General features: G+C 45.8%; 1 protein-coding gene across 1 annotated transcript in view; it reads left to right on the forward strand.

Annotated features, from left to right (window-relative positions):
- SH3BGRL (SH3 domain binding glutamate rich protein like) overlaps positions 1 to 19,951 on the forward strand; it is a 67,532-nt gene that overhangs the window by 773 nt on the left and 46,808 nt on the right. The window lies entirely within an intron of this gene.

Below are 19,951 nucleotides of genomic sequence, written 5' to 3' on the forward strand. Positions count from 1 at the left end.
ACAACACAAGCGACAGACTCCATTGAGGAGTGGGAGGAGTGACAGGGAGATATAGGTTATTAAGTCCTTTGAGAAACCTCTTTGAATAAGGATTCGAAAACAGTGACTTGGAGTCCACACCAAAATGGAAGGAGGAAATAGCAACTAAGTAAACTTTAATTGATTAATTAGACAAACCTACATCCTTTAAATGCAACAGGAACTCAAACACCTGAGATAGAGAACAGGGTTCAGGAACGATCCCTTTAGCTTTAGGCCGACCATTCAGAAAATCTTTGCCATTTAGCAGTGTAGGACCTCCTGGTAGAGGGCTTTCGGGATGAGAGCAAAACAGCCACCCTGTCTGACCATGGAGTTACAGTCTGATTCTCCACGCTGCCAAGGGCAGAGCAGGCACGTCATGATATCTCAAGGGGCCTATTACCAGAAGGTCCTCATGAAGAGGGAAAAGAAGAACATTCCCCTTGGCCAGACCCATCACCGTGGGAAACCAGGGTCGGCGCACCCAATAGGGGGCAATAAGAATGCAATCTGTGTCGTCCACCCTGATTTTGATGACTACCCTGTTCAACAGGGGTAAGGGGGAAAACATGTAGAACAGGGAGCCCCTCCACGGGAACTGGAACACATTGCCTAGCGAATGGCGTCCTATACCTGCTCTTGTGCAGAACTCGGGACAAACTGCATTGTCCGGAGTGGCAAAAAGGTCTATTTGGGGGGTGCCCCACTTGTGAAAAATCTGATCCAAGTAGACAGGATTCAACTGCCACTCGTGGTGTGTAGTGGTCTGCCTGCTTAATGCATCTGCCACAATATTGCATTGCCCAGCAAAATGAATGGCTATCAGAACGGTGTTGTGTGCTATGGCTCAATTCCAAGTGCACATGGCCTCTGCACATAGGGTTAGCGACCCGGTCCATCCTTGTTTTGCAATATAAAATTTTGCAACCATATTCTCCATGGCCACCTGCACGACATGATCTGCAACAAGGCCTGAAAAAGAGCAAAGCGTATCTAATCGCCCTGAGCTCCAAGAGGTTGATATGCAGCTTGGATTCAGTCTGCGACCACAAACCACTGGCTGAACGTCCTTCACAGGAAGCCCCCCAACCAGAGAGTGAAGCATCTGTGGTTAAAAACACCTGAGGTGCTAGACAGCCAAACAACACACCCTGAGAAAGGTTAGCATATGAGTCCCACCAATGCAGGGAACGAATAACCCTTCTTGGAATAAAAAGTTTCCTAGATTGTCCGTTAAGGGGTCAAAATGCCTCAGGAACCAATTTTGAAGGGTCCTCTTATGCACTCTAGCATGTTCAACCACGGCCGTTGTAGAGACCATTAACCCAAGCAACTTTTGGAACCTGTTGGAACCTCTGGAACCTGTTGGACTGGAAGGCGTGAACCAGTTTACATATGGCTACTATTCTTTTAGTGGGCAAAAAAACCCTCCCAAGGGTAGAATCTAACTTTGCCCAATAAACTCCAAATCCTGGGTTGGCTGACATCTGGATTTTGTGTAATTCAACCCCACATCCTCCAGGGTACTAAGTGCAATTGGTCAGCTGATTTGGCCACAAACAGCCAGTCATCCAAGTAAGGGTAGACTGTGCAGCCATTGAGTGCTAAGTGAGCCACAACAACAGCCATGCATTTAGAAAAGACGAGAGACGCTGTCGCGAGCCCAAAAGGCAATGCATTAAACTGGTAGTGGCTGTTGCCGCAAACAAAACGTAGGAATTTTCTGCAATCAGTGTGGATAGAAATGCAGAAATATGCATCTTTGAGATCAACGACGCAAAACCAAACATTGTGTTCTAACAATTGCAAAACATCTGCAATCGATACCATTCTGAATTTCTTCACTTCCAAAAATTTGTTGAGGCCCCTTAAGTCTAGAATGGGCCTTTCCCCCCAATCTTTCTTATCCACCAGAAAATAGTGGGAGTAATAACAATGCCCCTTTTCTTCCTCTGGTACTACCGAAATAGCACCCTTCAAGAGCAAGTCTGCTACTTCTTTCTGTAAGGCTTGGGTAACATCTGTGGACAAACTAGAGGGGGGGGGGGAATGTGGAGGCAAAGATTTGAATTCAAAAAAGTAACCACGCTTTATTATTCTCAGAACCTAAAGATCATCAGAAACAGCTTGCCAACATGGCAAGAAAAAAGACAACCGGTTCTCAAAACTAACAGACAGATCTAGTAAGGTAGCTTTCCCCTTCCCTGAGCGACTTGGCGGAGGCTATCTTTAAGATAGGAAGGATACTCCTAGGGTAGTACATGCTGCCCTCCTGTGCCAGAGCAGCCTCCATGCGTTTTGGTGAGGATCTTACGTGTGCAAGGCCTACAGAACACACCCTGTAGTCCTTCCTGCTTGTCTTGGAGGCATTCATCCATAGAGGGCTTTTCCTGTTCTTGAAAAGTACAGCTGGAAGCAAGGGATGCATCCCATGTGCAATCAGACGCTAGGAACTGAGTTTCAGGGGCCTTTCCTTCCTCAAGGGCAAGACTTGAACAAGAGGGAACATTTATGTCATATCCGGCCCTTGTAATAAATGAGTTTGATGGCCCTTCTCTAGACCTTCACTTTGCTTCTGGCATGGGAAGTACCCCTTGGATGTTGCCCCACTAAGTGGCCCGCATGCAGTGGCCACTGATGGAGCCATCAGAGGGACAGGAGGAAGAAGCTGTGGCGTCTCAGTTAAATGCTAGCTGAGACTCCCTTTCCCAAACAAAGTAGAATCATAGAGTTGGGACCTCCAGGGTCATCTAGAATAAGACCGTGCACAATGCAGGAAATTCACAACTACTTCGCCCCCCCCACACCCCCAGTGACCCCTACTCCATGCCCAGAAGATGGCCAAGATTCCCTCCCTCTCATGATCTTCCTAAGGTCATAGAATCAGCATTGCTGACAGATGGCCATCGAGCCTCTGCTTTAAAACCTCCAGGGTTGCCTTGAATTTTGTTGTTGGTCCTAGATCTTGATTGCTGTGACTCCTTTAGGAAGCCAGTTCACAGGTAAACAGTGGGATCAGAATTTGACAAAATGAATAAAGGTGATATGCTTAAGGGTACATAAATTTGACTCTTATTTTTTTAATGGAGATTTTAAAAAATGTGGCAGGGCGGACAGGTATAAACCAGTGGCTATGGCAGATTGGTTCTAATCTGTAACTCATAGATACGCCAAATTCTGTTGTGGCAAAGCTGTCCAAATATCATTTGTTTTATATGTTTATTGATCAATGGCAATTTTACAATTTTTGTTGTAATTAGGCTAATGACATCTGTTTCCTTTGCCCTTTGCTTAAAAAATAATGATGATTTTTGTTATTGCATTTGTCTGTTTGGCAAATAATGACTCAAGGTAATTGTTAATTTTTTTTTTAATGTCATAACATGTTGGGGAGCCTGGTGGTATCTGCTATATGTGTTTGCTGGCAGGCAGCACAATCCTGGGGTGGGGTGGTAAAACAGAAAAATAAAAGCATTTTAAAAAGAAAAACTGGAAAATGCCCCCTCTGAAACAGCGAGGCTATGCCACCAAAAAAGGTGGTGTAGCAATGTCGCAGTGCAAGAGGGCGTTCCTGGGGCAAAAGGGGTTAGGAAGCTGCCTAAAGGCAACTCCACCCCCAGTAACACCCTCTCCCTCCCCATGCTGGCATGGGCTTTCCCTTCCAGAAATTCCCTGCTGGCGTGGCTGCGCTGGTGGCAGGGGCTGGCACAGTTCTGTGGCTCCCTGGTGCCGACGTGTTTGCCCCGGGGACAGTGTAAGTGTCCCTTTAACCTGGGTTAAAGGGGTACTTAGAAGAAGAAGCAGAATTGGTTTTTATATGCTGACTTTCTCTACCACTTAAGGGAGAATCAAACCGGCCTTCAATCACCTTCCCTTACGCTCCCCACAACAGACACCCTGGGAGTTAGGTGGGGCTGAGAAGAGTGTGACTAGCCCAAGGTCACCCAGCTGGCTTCATGTGTAGGAGCAAGGAAACCAACCTGGTTGACCAGATTAGCGTCCGCCACTCATGTGGAGGAGTGGGGAATCAAACCCGGTTCTCCAGATCAGAGTCCACCACTCTTAACCACTACACCACGCTGGCTCTCATGCTGGCTGCTCGGGAGCTTCAGCCCCTCCCCTTAGGATTGCACACTTATTGTTAATTATGATTTTTACATTGCTTGCTAAAACTGATCCATAAAGTGTGGAGAGGAAGCAATACACTAAAACAGTATGTTATGGGTTACAGAAGTCATTTATTTACAGATGAGACATAGACATACCCTATGCTGCTTTAGCACATGCATCTGAAGGAAAAAATGTTGAAAATGGGAAACACAAATTAGGAAACAGTCTCATGCAGTTACAACAGGACTAATGGCTTATCTGGGCTTCAAGTTAAACTATAACACTGAAAGCCTATACAATGGTATATTATCATACACATCATAGTATGCTAGTTGTTGGCAAAATTAGTCCGATTTAAATAATATGGCCTTGAAAATATTGTATATGTCTACAGAATTATAATTCTCTATATTGTTTTACATTAAAAATTCATATTACACTTCAAAGTGAATAAAATCTTGTCTCAAAAAGCATTTCATTCATTCCAAAAGAGAAAACATTTCATTGGGAGTTTTTTTTCAGTGATCCTCACAAATTCCCAGATGTTCCTTTGGGAAAATGGGGAAAAGAGTCCTTGGTGAGGGATTTGTTTCCTCCTAATTTTTCTATTTTTCCCCCCAGACCTCCAGATCTCAGGAGGTTCACTTAACCAAATGCTACATACCCTCCCCATACACACGCATAGGACATTAGCATGTTAGACAGGATTAACAACAAGCTTGTAGAAAAATGTCCTGTCCCTGTAACGCAGGCTTAATGTGTGGAAACTGGCAGTTGAAGTTATTCATGGCTTGGAGGTGAATAGTATCACCAGATAAATAACATCCCATTAAGCCTCTATTAAAGGCACATTACATTTTTGTCCAGGCCTGGTAGTAAGACTCCAAGGTCTCCTACAGCATCAGACCTCTGGCTGGCAGCCCTTTTTGCCCGCTACCACTCTGAGCAATGGTGGTAAGGGGGGAAAAAGAAGAAGAGTTGGTTTTTATATGCCAACTTTCTCTACCAGTTACGGTAGAATCAAACCGGCTTACAATCACCTTCCCTTCCCCTCCCACAACAGACACACTGTGAGGTAGGTGGGGCTGAGAGAGCTCTAAAAGAGCTGTGACTAGCCCAAGGTCTCCCAGCTGGGTTCATGTGTAGGAGTGGGGAAACAAACCCAGTTCTCCACATCAGAGTCCACTGCTCCAAACCACCACTACACCATGCAGGCAGGGTCTCTCTGGGGCTGGTCCCAGAACTGAGAAATCAGCAGTGGCTGAACATGGACTGACCCAAACAGGACACAGGGTCTTATTCCAAGACGCTGAAAGACTGGACAGTTCTACCAACTATTTTGTCAGATTGCACAAAGAAGCCATTGAAATTCATAAACATCAGCACAACTTTAACAGAAAAGAAGAGAGTTTAAGAATGAATAAGGCTTGGCTTCCTGTCCTGAAAACCTCCAGACTAACCAAGACTACAGTCCATAATAGCCATGCAGATTAGCTTTGGATTTCACACATTAACAGATCACTTCAGGATACAATGGTTCCATATTAACATACCACACCCTCATTAGCACATTATCTTGATACTTACAGGACAATGATTAGCACATAACCTTTGATACTTTTTGCAGGACAATGATTCAGCTCAAACCCACCCCTTTCTGACTATATATTACTCTTCCTACACACTTGACACTGAGAGACACTGTCCTTCAGTGTTACTCCTCTGAAGATGCCTGCCACAGCTGCTGGCGAAACATCAGGAAAGAAAATACCAAGACCATGGTCACACAGCCCAGATAACCTACAAGAACCAAAGCTAGGTACTCATTTTACCAACCTCGGAAGGATGGAAGGCTGAGTCAACCTTGAGCCGGCTACCTGAAACCTACTTCCGTCAGGATGGAACTCAGGTTGTGAGCAGAGCTTGGACTGCAGTACTGCAGCTTACCACTCTGCGCCACGGGGCTCCTTAATAATTCGTTATTGCTATAATTTAATTAATGGAGGGTTAAAATTAATTTTTAGTTAATTTTTCATTTGCACATAATTTTGAGGTTTGTTTACTTAACCCACTTCCCCCTGGTCAAGAGCCGCCACCGCATCCTTCCTGGGAGTGGCATTGCCAACCTCCAGGTGGGAGCTGGAGATCTCTCAGAATTACAGTGGATCTCCAGATTACAGAGGCCAGTTCAGCTGGAGAAAATGGCTGCTTGGAGGGCGAACTCTATAGATTGGCATTACAGCCTGCTGAGGTCCCTCCCCTCCCCAAACCCCACCACCTCCAGGATCCACCCCCAAATCTCCAGGGATTTCCCATTGTGAAGTTGGCAACCATACCTGGGAGAGAGAAGATGGGGCCTCCCAGTAGCCATTGATCTTTCATCTAAACACCTAACTTACTTTGACAGAAGTAAGCATGAGTTATATTAGTTTCATCATTCAGGTTCTAAATAACTGAAGGCTCACAAATTGCTAAGGGAACAGTTTGGAAACCCCCCCCCCTCAGGATTCTTTAAGCTCTCCCCCTCCTCGCCTCTTTTAGCTGACTCTCAACATCTGTACCCCCTGGAGCACATTGGGTGCTCATCAGGTGGTACTCTTTTTCCTTTGGTTAATTAATAAGGTAGTGTTTTTCTGCCTATCTGGGGATTCCCCCATGTATGTAGATACCTTCTTATGTCTGTTAAGTTGCCACATTGTGCTGTTCTTGGGATTACCAGAAATCACCCTATTTATTTACTTCATTTATACCCCACCTTTGTCCCCAATAAGAGAGCCCCCTGGGGCAGAGTGGTAAGCTGCAGTACTGCAGTCAAAACTCTGCCTATAACCTGAGTTCGATCCCGACGGAAGTCGGTTCCAGGTAGCCGGCTCAAGGTTGACTCAGCCTTCCATCCTTCCGAGGCCAGCAAAATGAGTATCCAGCTTGCTGGGGGTAAAGTGTAGATGACTGTTGAAGGCAATGGCAAACCACCCTGTAAACATAGTCTGCCTAGTAAATGTCAGGATGTGACATCACCCCAGGGGTCAGTAATGACCCAGTGCTTGCACAGGGGACTACCTTTACCTTTTTTGTCCCCAATGGCGACACAAAGCAACTTGCAGCATTCTTCTCTCCGGTATTTTATTCTCGCAACAGCCCTATGAGGTATGTTAGGTTGCGAGTGTGTGACTGGCCAAAGGTCATCCAGTGAGCTTACATGGCAGAGTAGGGATCGGAACCTGGGTCTCCCAGATCTGAAGGAGCCCTGTGGTGCAGAGTGGTAAGCTGCAGTACTGCAGTCCAAGCTCTGCTCACGATCTGAGTTCGATCCCGATGGAAGTTGGTTTCAGGTAGCCAGATCAAGGTTGACTCAGCCTTCCATCCTTCCCAGGTCGGTCAAATGAGTACCCAGCTTGCTGGGGGTAAAGAGAAGATGACTGGGGAAGGCACTGGCAAACCACCCCGTAAACACAGTCTGCCTAGTAAACTTCAGGATGTGACATCACCCCATGGGTCAGGAATGACCTGGTGTTTGCACAGGGCACCTTTACTTTTTACTTCCAAATCTGACATTGTAACTGCTACACCATGCCTGTCTTTACTATTCTGTGTTAGATATAATGATGTGTCAAAACTACTGGACAAGTGTGAGAAAATGTAGTTGATTTAAAAACACCAGCTCTGTCTTGTTGCAATTCTGTTTTTTTGTTTCTCATTAGCTGTTTTAATTAGCTGTTTTAGCCCTTCCTTTCACTGGCATCTCTGAAGGTTTGTTGCTGCTCCAGTAGGTGTCTCTGTTTAGTTGCAAAGTAATTCTCCAAGTGCACTCTACAAATCCATAAATATTTTATTTCCAACCCCTTCTGAAGACTTTTGATAATATTCTTAAAACAGAATGTATAAAAGTAATTTTCAGCCCGTTTCTCCTGCATGCTTTTGTTACTATTTTGTTTCAGCTAAAAAATGACATTCTCCTCCAATTAAGCAAATTAGAGGATAATAATTATCTTTTACATAGGGCTGCACACGTACAGACCTCAGAACACACATACCCCTTACATTTGCTGGGGTGGCTCCAACCATGCTCCAAGGTGCCTCTCTCCAACCTAAGGAAAATTCCTCCAGCTTAACGGGTTCTTCCTCCAGTGGAGGAAGTCTCCTTGGGATGGAGGAAGGCTTCAAACTTTGTTCAGTGGACTGTTAGGACAGGAGAAGGATCCTGGGGGAGGGGCTGTGGCTCAGTGTTAGAGCATCTGCTTGGCATGCAGAAGGGCCCAGGTTCAGTCCCCGGCATCTCTAGTTCAAGGGACTAGGCAAGTAGGTGATGTGAAAGACCTCTGCCTGAGACCCTGGAGAGCCGCTGCTGGTCTGAGTAGACAATACTGACTTTGATGGGCCAAGAATCTGATTCAGTATAAGGTAGCTTCATGTGTTCATGTGTTCACCCAACTAAACATGTATATATTTTCATTTAAAGAGAGTCAAGTGATACCGACAATTTACTGAAATTTATTTAGTCTAGAATATAAAGGTATTGAGAACAATATCAGCTGCTTTGGGTCTCCACTGGGGAGACAGGTGGGGTATAAGTGAAGGAAATAAATAAAATAAACAAATGTTGTGTCCTAACAGAGAGATTCTACAGCAGAGGAACACATATCAAGAACCTTAGTGCAGACATCAGTATCCCTGTCCATCCCTTTCATATGACAGATGGCTATCTCGGGCACCCTGTGTCACAGGGTGTGGTCTTTATGCCATATATGCATGGAGGGAAGAAGAGTTTCACTGGCACCAAATTCGTCCCCCTCAAATATGTAGAGTTTACACACTGGGAGGTGAGCATACAATACTTCCTTATGCCATCATACCATTGCTCCCACCCACCTTGGTATTATTTATTCTGACTGTGGCAGCAGCTCTCCAAGATCTCAGGCAAAGGAAAGTCTGGCACATGGAATCATCAGCTAGAGATGCCAGGAACCAAGTATAGGATGTTCTGTAACGCAAAGCACATTCTGTACCATAGAGCCGTGGCTGTTTCCCTGGATATCCTGTAGATTAAATGGACAAAAGGTTCAAACTTTTTATTATCGACTTGAGGATTTGAATTGACATTACAGTTAAGCGCCAAAAACTTGCAACAGCTAGCTTAAAATGCATTGTAAAATATCCCATACAAGCACACATGCAGCTAGGGTTGCCAGGTCCCTCTTCACCACCAGCAGGAGGTATTTTGGGTGGAGCCTGAGGAGGGCGGGTTTGGGGAGGGGAGGGACTTCAATGCCATAGAGTCCAGTTGCCAAAGCGGCCGCTTTCTCCAGGTGAACTGATCTCTATCGGCTGGAGATCAGTTGTAATAGCAGGAGATCTCCAGCGAGTACCTGGAGGTTGGCAGCCCAGTGTATGTTTACCCAGAAGCAAGTGTCTCCCCTCTCCTCAGTTCAATGGGTTTCAATTCCCAAGTTGGCATGTTGAGGATTTCAGCCCCTCCAGCCAAAGTTACCCTTGCCTCCCCCTCACAATGCCATCTCCCATCCCCATTTTTTAGATCTTAGAAGGTAAGCAAGGTCGGCCCTGGTTAGTACTTGTATGGGAGACCACCAAGGAAGTCCAGAGTTGTTATGCAGAGGAAGGCAATGGAAAACCACCTCTGTTAATCTCTTGCCTTGAAAATCCTACTGGGCTGCCATAAGTTGGCTGCTACTTGACGAAACTTCACACACACACAAGTTCTGTTTTGCTTATCAATGTACACAGAAAGTAAGAACGTCCCCCACTATCCATGTAGGCAAGTGGATTGGGGTTTCATGATGCCACGGCAGTTAGGACCATATGGTATCAAACACAGCAGAAGCATATGCATGGTGGTGTCTGTTGGCCTACAGTTAAGGCATCATTGTAGCCAGTGATGTCTGAAAAACCCTCACTGTAGTAGATGAGACAGGCCATGGCTCAACAGGAGAGCACCTGCTTTGCACACAGAAGGCCCCAGGTTCAATCCCCAGCATCTCCAGTTAAAATACTTATGTAATTGAGGAGATGAAAGGCCACCAACGTCTGGAAGTGTGCAGGGGTCAATGTACAAGAAGCCAGCTGCTCAAGGGGGCCATTAGTGAGATAGTTGTACTTTCCTCTTTTGACCTGCTAAGCTGCTTCATTTGCCCCAGTGTGTGACTGCCAGGCTTGGACACTGCTTCTTCTCTCTCTTACGTCTTGCCAGCCATGTAGCTAGAACCCTTAACCATCTCCCTCTATATCTAGTAGCACAACTTCCCTAGAATAAATAATAAGATCGTCAAGTTCTCTTCAACTGCAAATTGCCTCCAGTGCATTTCTTTATGAACAAAATTAAATCAGAGACCCTGGAGAGCTGCTGCCAGTTGGAGCAAGCAATACTGCCAGTCTCTCTTCAACTGCAAATCACCTTCAGTGCATTTCTTTATGAACAAAAGTACGTCAGCGTTGCCAACACCACTGAGACCCGGGAGAGCTGCTGCCAGTCAGAGCAAGCAATGCTGACCTGGCTAGACCAAGGTCCTCAGTAGAAGGCAGCTTCATGTGTTCAGAGTGAGTTTTGAGAGTCCAACCTATAAAGAAAGGGATCCAGCTTACCCTTCTCCTGTATCCACACCCTGGGAACACTGATGCCTAAAAAGCTGATAAATGGATAATAATGGTGCAATGCTATGCATACTCCCCTAGGATTAACCCACAGCAATACTTAACTTCTGAGAAAAATGCACATAGTCTTGGCTGCAACTCCTTCAGTCTCTCCAGATGAAGTGAAACAGTCCTCTATGTTTACAAAGGAAACACAAAAGCCTGCCAAAGCAAAAGGGTTCCTCTCCCCCTTCTATCAGCACATTTCCTGTTTAGGAAAATTAGCCCATTCTCATTGATCGTTCCAAGAAGTTTGGCTTCCAGAAAAGCCAGCGTTGGTTCATCTTATAACTATCCGCCTGATGTAACAGATGTTCTCAGGTGTGAGCTGCTCAGAAGTACCAAGTATATAAAAATTGTTCCATTCAAACAACAGAAGACTGAATTATATAGAGAATATGACAGGGATGCCACAAAGAAATCATGCAAAAATAATTTAGACTGCATGGTCCTGGAAATAACACCAAATGCAAACACATCAAAACAATATATATTTTGTACAGGTTGTCCATTGCAGAAAGTAACAAATCGAACCCACTTTTCCATCCTCAAAATAGCCCTAAATTCTCTCTGTTCTTTTAAAAATATATATTATTATAAAACGAAAGGGATAAAGGGTGATAAGTGCAAATAAAGATCAACAAAATGATTCTTATAGCCTCTGTAATTAAAGGTTTTTATTAAAAAAATTAATTATAAATGTTCTCAATTTTTGAAACTAGGTTAGATATTTAAACTTCAACAACAATAAACTATTCTAGACCATTCTTCAATGGATATAAAATATCTGTTTTCCACTCAGAACCATGTCAATCCTTAGACATATTAATTACTAAAGCCCTAATTTTTTCATAGGATTGAAGACACATGCTTTTGGAAAGTTAGGTTTCTGGAAAATTACAGTGCAGTCCTAAGGAATATTATCCCTTTCTAGGCCTATTGATTTGAATGATTTTAGAAGGGTGTAAATCTGCTTTGGATTGCATTAATAGTAACTTCATTTTGTATTGAAGGAAATTTTACACATAAAAATAACAAATCACAATATTATAGTTGCATGCAGACATAAGAACGAACTAGGGTTGGTTTCTTGCCTATAAGCTTTCCTTCAGCAGTAAGGCAGCTGAGAGAGGGGTCTTTTTGTGGCAGCCCCCTAGTCATAAAAGCTCCTTGTCCAATCAGGTTTGCCTGACACTTACATTAACATCTTTTTTGCTCCAGGTAAAGTCCATCCTGTTTAAAAGGTAAAGGTCCCCTGGGCAAGCACCGGGTCATTACTGACCCATGGGGTGATGTCACATCCTGACGTTTTCTAGGCAGACTTTGTTTACAGGGTGGTTTGCCAGTGCCTTCCCCAATCATCACCTTCCCTTTACCCCCAGCAAGCTGGGTCCTCATTTTACCGACCTCGGAAGGATGGAAGGCTGAGTCAACCTTGAGCCGGCTACCTGAAACCAACTTCCATTGGGATCGAACTCAGGTCGTGAACAGAGCTTGGACTGCAGTACTGCAGCTTACCACTCATATGTTTTTAATCACATATTGATCAAGGACAACTGCTTATTTTGTTTCCACTGGAAGTTATTGAGTGCCCTGGTGGCAGAAAGGTGGGATCAAAATCCTTAATTAGATGAATAAAACCAAAACAACTCTATAATGTGAGAGAGGCTGGGCAAAATGTGAATGTCCCTCCTCCCTACCTCCACATATGGCAGAAACAATTGTCACTTGACAAAGTGTTTTCCCTAAGCAGACAACGGTGGACAAAAATCATTCAATTAATTTTAAAAAGTAATCAAAATAAACCCAAATTTTAAAACAATTGGATTTTTTTTAATTAGTTCTGTTGTTCCTATCAAATTACAAGCATACTTAAGTATACATTCATGAATTCTGAAAATCTATGATGCTCTATTACACACATGGATAGTATACTATATAACATTCTGTGAATGAACCAGGGACAAAAATATGTTGACTTTTGAGTGTTACAAATGTTAATAACACAATAGGTTATGGATTATACTGATAACAGACTCTTATTTCTGTCTGCATGGAGCAAAAATATTCTTCCCAGTAAGTTTTGCCTCTGCAATGCTCTGTACTTTTTCTTGAAGTTATGTGGTCTTCCTTAGTGTCCTTACATATGTATTGAGGGTACCGCACAGAAGTGTTGGCTTTTATACCCCACTTTTCTCTACCTTTAAGGGGTCTCAAAGGGGCTTATAATCCTCTTCCCTTCCCCTCCCCACATCAGACACCTAGTGAGGTAGGTGGGGCTGAGAGAGTTCTGAGAGAACTGTGACAAGCCCAAGGTCACCCAGCAGGCTTCATGTGAAGGAGTGGGGAAACAAACCTGGTTCACCAGATTAGAGCTCATGTGGAGGAGTGGGAAAATCAAACCCGGCTCTCCAGGTTAGTGTCTGTCTGCCGCTCTTAACACTACACCACAGTGGCTCTCCTAAATCCTAGAGCAACTATACATTCTGTAGCGCAAAAGGCATATGGTCTGCACAATCCGAAGTTTAAGACTATGCTCCTGGATGGTATCAGAGCTCTATTTCATTGCAAAGGTGTAACGTATTAGACAAGCCTATTGGTATGTGTGCTTATTCAGGAAATGTTATGAACAAGGAAATTGGAAACGGGATTGAAATTAAAGTCCTGATGGTGGTCCAGTGGGAGAGTTAGTGGTACTTGTCTACGATCAGCCGTGATGGACTCACAGCTAATGCACAAAGCTTCCAGGGGGGGAAAAATCTGCCCATTTTTCTTCTTTATATAGTTCTTTTAAATCCGGCCCAACAAGCTGAAGTATATAATGTGTTAAAAATGGCTCCAATCCACCTTCTGTACCTCATTAACAATGAGCACCTTTTTTCCTGGCAGGGTGCCTGGGTAGAAACAGCTGCAAGACAAGCAGAAATTCACCTGGTGAAGGTTTTTCCAACATTATAGAAATGGGTTTATCTGCTGAATTTCTGCTTAGTTGTTAAAAACACAAGGAGGACACGGTGATAGCAAGGAAAACACTATGAGCCTGTTAAGAGACATTTCATTTAATTCACTTTGCAAGGAAGGAGACTGGGTGCAAAAGGCCCAGGCTTCTCCAGTTACAAAGTTCTCAGGTACAGGTAGGGTTGCCAACTCTAAGTTGGGAAATTCCTGGAGATTTTGGGGTGGAGCCTGGGGAGGGCAGAGTTTGGGGAATGGAGGGAGCTCATCAGGGATGTGACGCCATAGAGTCTGCCCTCCAAAGCATCCATTTCCTCCAGGGGAACTGATCTCTGTATACATGAACACATGAAGCTGCTTTATACTGAATTAGATCCTTGGTCCATCAGTCAGTATTGTCTACTCAGACCAGCAGCAGCTCTCCAGGGTCTCAGGAAGAGGTGTTTCACATCACCTACTTGCCTAGTCCCTTTAACTGGAGATGCCGGGGATTGAACCTGGGGCCTTCTGCATGCCAAGCAGATGCTCTACCACTGAGCCACAGCCCTAGACTATACTAGCCCTGTAGTCTGGAGATCAGTTGTAATTCTTAGAGATTTCCAGGCTGCACCTGGAGTTTGGCAACCCTAGGTACTAGAAAAATGTCAGAAGATGATGATGGGGAGTCAAGTCTCCATTCTGCCATGGAGCTCCCTGGGTGACCTTGGGCCAGTCACACACTCTTAACCCACCTCACGACTGTTCTGAGAATAAAGTAAAAGAGGGGAGAGCCAGGTATGCTTTCCTGAGCTCCTTGGAAGAAGAGCAAGGTACTAATGCTGGAGACGGATTTATTTTAAAAAATTACACCTCACCTTTCTGCCCTCTTCAGGGCCAGCAAGGCAACTAACAGATTAAAATAATAAATAATTAAAAAAAAAACCATCTTAAAAATCCTTAAAACCAAACAAAAGTGCACCATTAAAACAAATCTAAAACGTACATACCAAAACATAAATGCAGCAATTAAAACAGAGGGCAGGAAGGAGGGATCACTGAGGGATAGGGTTGCCAGCTCCAGATTGTGAAAAAACTGGCGATTTGGGGGGGGTGTGTGAAGGGAGGGGTTTGGGAAGGGGAGAGAGTTCAGTGGGATATAATGCTCTAGAGTTCACCCTCCAAAGTAGCCATTTTCTCCAAGTTCTGTTCTTCATGTTTGTTGATGTTATACACATCCTGAAATGCTGGACACCATATACAAGATGTGAGCCATGTTTTAAGGCACATGGACGAACTATTTGAACATAAAGCCACACAGAATAAAAGGCTTTTATGTAAATATTTTTACTTTGTACAACGCATATGTCAGGATGTGTATTGTAAAATTGTGTATGTATGACCTCTGAGGAAGGCCTGTAAAAGGCCAAAAAGCGTCTGGTCAGTTTTTGGTCACTTTATGTACTAACATCAGCTGTTATGTGCTGGTTATATTTGTAACTATGTTTGTGCTTTTTAGGAAGCCTGTATTTTAGGCCCTGTGTTTTTAAATACAATTGTGCACAATATATAATAAAAAAAGATTGGTTGCTATATTATTTTTACTTAATTGTTTTACTTAAAACAAACGTTTACAGTATTTTTAAAAATTTAACAGTCTCTATAGAGATCTGGCACAACTGTTTGAATTTATACAGTCGGATATCGTCGAGATGATGCGCCAGAAGACTTCATGGGAAGATAAGAACAGGGAAATCACGAGTAGATGGAAGACCTACTTAGAGTGGATATCAGTGGAAGGAAGAAAAGACATTCGGTGGAAGATCCAGACTTTGTGCCCGTGGCTGGGGACAAGAGACTAAAAATTACAAGGAGAAGGAGTGGGGCTAGGGAGGGGGATGGGAGGGAATGAGAAAAGTATGTTATACAAACATTGTATGTAGAATAAGAAATATACAATTGAAATTAAAAAATTTTTTTAACAGTCTTTGATAATTGACAATTTCGGGAGTGTGTGTGTGTGCGTGCGTGTGGCTGCCTTGGCTGGATCGCGGGCTGGATAAGAGCTATCAAGGGGCCGGATCCAGCCCCCATAGGCTTGCCAGACCCCGTAGCTCCACTGGTGGGAGCTTTCCGGCGCCGTGGCTGTGTTGTGTGGCGCGCGCGTGCCTGGTGCAATGCACGGCGCACCCCACACGATGCACCTGTGTCCCAGAAGCAACGTGGACGCTCTAGTGATCTTGGCCAAAACTCTATGGTTTCCGTAGAGTTTTATCCGAGATTGCCAGAGTGTCCAGGTCACTTTCGGTTTTACCCGAAAGTGGTGCATGCTTGTGTGCTGGCCATCAGCTGGCCAGCGGGCAGCCCAGTGGATCGGCGGGATTTTACCCGCCACCACCGGGCACTTGGCAACCCTAGGCCCCCAGGCTTTATGTTTGACACCCATTTTAGACTGATGAAAGTTGTTGTATGCTCTTCTTATGCCCTTGACTTGGTTTTTTGGCCTGATGGTCTCTGGAGAGAGGACTTTTTAAATTTGCCGTCAAGTCGTAGCCGACTTATGGCAACCCTGCGGGGTTTTCAAGGCAAGAGACATTTAGAGGTGGTTTGCCATTGCCTGCCTCTGTGTAGCGACCCTGTACTTCCTTGGTGGTCTCCCTTCCAAATACTAGCCAGGGCTGACCCTGCTTAGCTTCCGAGATCTGACACAATCAGGCTATCCCAATCAGGGCAGAAGATAGTTTTTTTTCTAAATAGAATACATGCAACACAGAATCCTACAGGATGCTGCTGATCTTAGTCTCTGTTCTGCCGTGACCTGACTAGGTGGTAGGGTTGCCAGCTCCAGGATGGGAAATTCCAGGATATTTGGTGGTGGATCCTGGGAAGGGCAGGTTTTGGGAAGGAGAGGGACCTCAGCAGGGTATAATGTCATTCAGTCAACTCTCCGACACAGTCACTTTGTCTAGGTGAACTAATCTCTGTAGTCTGAGATTCTTTGTAACTCTGGGAGAGTTAGAAAAAGAGTTGGTTTTTATATGCTGACTTTCTCTACCTTGTAAGGAGAATCAAACCAGCTTACAGTCACCTCCCCTTCCCCACAACAGACACCCTGTGAGGTAGGTGGTGCTGAGAGAGCTCTAAGAGAGCTGTGACTAGCCAAGGTCACCCAGCTGGCTTCATGCATAGGAGTGGGGAAACCAACCCCGTTCAGCAGATTAGAGTCCACCGCTATTAACCACCAGACCACGCTAGCAACCCTACACGTAGGTGGCTTTAAGGCAACTCATCTTCCTAGCCTCAATTCCCCCATCTCCAGTGGGAGGAGGATAATATTGGTCTACCTTACTGGGCTGTTGTAATGATGATACAAGATAAAATGCACGCAAAAGCACCACAGGGCTGCCCAGCACAAGGGCTCAGAGGCTGAGCTATCCCAATGGAGAGTCCCTGGTTCAAACCAAGCTCCACTTTCTTTGAGCCTCAGCCACCTCGTTGCTCCACATGGCTTACTCCCAAGGAAATGCGCACAAACCCCCTTCCTAAAGGAGTAAGATAGGTAGAAAGTAGACTCGTTTGAAATGTGGTGTTGGAGGAGAGTGTTACAGATACCGTGGACTGCCAAAAAAACAAATCAGTGGGTTATAGATCAAATGAAGCCTGAACTGACCCTAGAACCTAAAATGACTAAACGGAGGCTGTCGTACTTTGGTCACATTATGAGAAGACGAGAGTCACTGGAGAAGACAATCATGCTAGGAAAAGCGGACGGCACCAGGAGAAGAGGAAGACCCAACAAGAGATGGACGGACTCTACAAAGGAAGCCACAGCCCTCAGTTTGCAAGACCTGAGCAAGGCTGTCAAAGATAGGACATTTTGGAGGACAATGGTTACCGCACTTTGTATTCCCAGCGATGTATTAAGAGTTTGAAAATGTTGTAAAAAACATTGCTTTAAAAGGGTTTTTGGATACCACGGCTTATAAATGGTTGGAAGACGTCTTCACAGCTAAAGGGGCCAAACAAAGGGGGTTACCGCACTTGTATTCCAAACCGATGTATTAAGAGTTTGAAAACGTTATAAAAAATACTGTTCGCACTTTCTATGTATTCCCACAGATGTATTAAGAGTTTGAAAACATAATAAAAAGTACTGTTCGGACTGTTTGGCCCCTTTAGCTGTGAAGACGTCTTCCAACCATTTATAAGCCGTGGTATCCAAAAACCCTTTTAAAGCAATGTTTTTTACAACATTTTCAAACATCGCTGGGAATACAAAGTGCGGTAAGTCTGAAAGTGCGAACAGTATTTTTAAAAACGTTTTCAAACTCTTAATACAACGGTGGGAACACATAGAAAGCGTGAACCGTATTTTTTTATAACATTTTCCAAACTCTCAGTACATTGCTGGGAATACAAGTGCGGTAACCCTCAATCATAGGGTAGCCCTGAGTCGGAAGCTTGACAAACACACTGTGAGGGCCATCTGGTTTTGGCTCTTATCTGTTTCTATCTCTACCCCTTTGAACTCGTACAAGCAGTTCGCACCTCTGTGTATCTTTCTGAGTCCCCCACCTCGTCCTTCTTGCCCAGGTGCCACCTCTCCTCCCCTGCTGTGCTTTCTGCCTTCACTCCCTCGGGCTGAGTCCGGCCTTGAAATGCAGATAGCCCTCACTGTCTCTCTAGGACTGTTTGATGTGTTATGCTGCACCGGTTTGCCTTGTACCTCCCATGCCTCCCATGCGTGTGAACCTTCGTGCCCTGTAGTAGATAAATACTGTAACCCCGATAAGCTAGTCACTCGCAACTTTGAATCCATGAGCCTGTCTTCTCTATCTGAAGCCTTCAATAAATCTTTTGTTTCTGCATCCAAGTCTGAGCAATTGATTTGGCGAAGTTTGCCCAGCTAGGTTGGGGACTCTCACATTAAGTTGCGAGTCATTTCCTCTTCGTTCTGCACCTGTACCCTACGGGACAGCTATGTCAGCCGACGAGGAAAAAACTACCCCTCCGGCCTCGCCGGATGGAAGCGGTGCACCGGACAAGCCGGCCCCGAAGGACAAACCGGACCAGAAGGTGCCAGGCATGCCCCACCCGGGACCGGGTCCGGGCACGCGTCCCAAGACCACCTTTAACACTTGGCTGGATTCGCCGAAAGGTTGGTCGCTTTCCCGGACTGAGGCAAAGCACCGCCGCTTGGCCTTAACTGGTACGGGGTTCGAGGACGACCCCGCTCGTCGGGACGCTCTGATGGATGAGGAGCGGAGACAGTGGCAGGAGGAACGCCAAGCGATGGTGGAGCGCATAGATGCCATGCAGCTTGTGATGGAGGAGATGGCTGCTGCCATGGACGCGCTGAAGGTACAGCCCCCGCCGGGTAACCCTCCGGGTGGGACACCGGCGGCTCCCCCTGCGCCTCCTCCCAGCACCCCGGCCCGCCGGGACTTGAAAATCACGTATGATGGGTCGGGGGACCAGTTGACCTTTTTCATGGTCCAAGTGGACATTTTCATGCGGGAGCAGGGCAGGACCTTTACCTCCGAGGAGTCTCAGGTCCAGTATGTGGCCTCCCTCCTGCAAGGCGAAGCGGCCGCGTGGATGGTGTTACAGTACGAGCTCCGCTCCCCTGTGCTACGGAGTTTGGATGACTTTATGATCGCACTCCGTAACCGGTTCGAGGACCCGAACCTGGGGGAGCGGGCCAAAGCCGCTCTGATACAACTACGCCAAGGGGCCAAGTCAGTGGCCCAGTATGCGAGCGAGTTCCAGTCCCTGTCGAGTCGGATTCTGGACTGGAGTGAGGCTACCCGGGTGCAGTTGTTCAGGGAGGGCCTAAACCCGGACCTGCAGCATTGGGCCTTTATGCAAGGCAACCCCCCTGACGTTGAGGGTTGGGTGCGCCACGCTGCCGATATCGAAAATCGGAAGCAGCTCCTGAACCTGTCCAAGCAACGTTCCGGCCGCGACTTCAAACCAAGAGGAGACAAGGCAAGTGGGATCCGGGACCCTCGCACCCCAGGCGGGGGCGGCCCCACGCCAGCGGAGCGCCGCAAGCGCTTCGAGGCAGGGGTGTGCCTGGTCTGTGGAGGAAAGGGTCACTTCGCCTCCCAATGCCCATCCCGCTCCGGACGCCCGGCTTCCATTCGCCCCGTCCCGAGCGAACCAGAGAAAGCCCCCGCAGAGGGTCAGCCGCGACGCCGACGCAACGCTCCAGGACGACGGAGCACCCCCTCGGCACTACACG

This window comes from Euleptes europaea, chromosome 13 (genome assembly GCF_029931775.1).
Source record: "Euleptes europaea isolate rEulEur1 chromosome 13, rEulEur1.hap1, whole genome shotgun sequence".
In the NCBI taxonomy this organism is placed as follows: Eukaryota; Metazoa; Chordata; class Lepidosauria; order Squamata; family Sphaerodactylidae; genus Euleptes; species Euleptes europaea.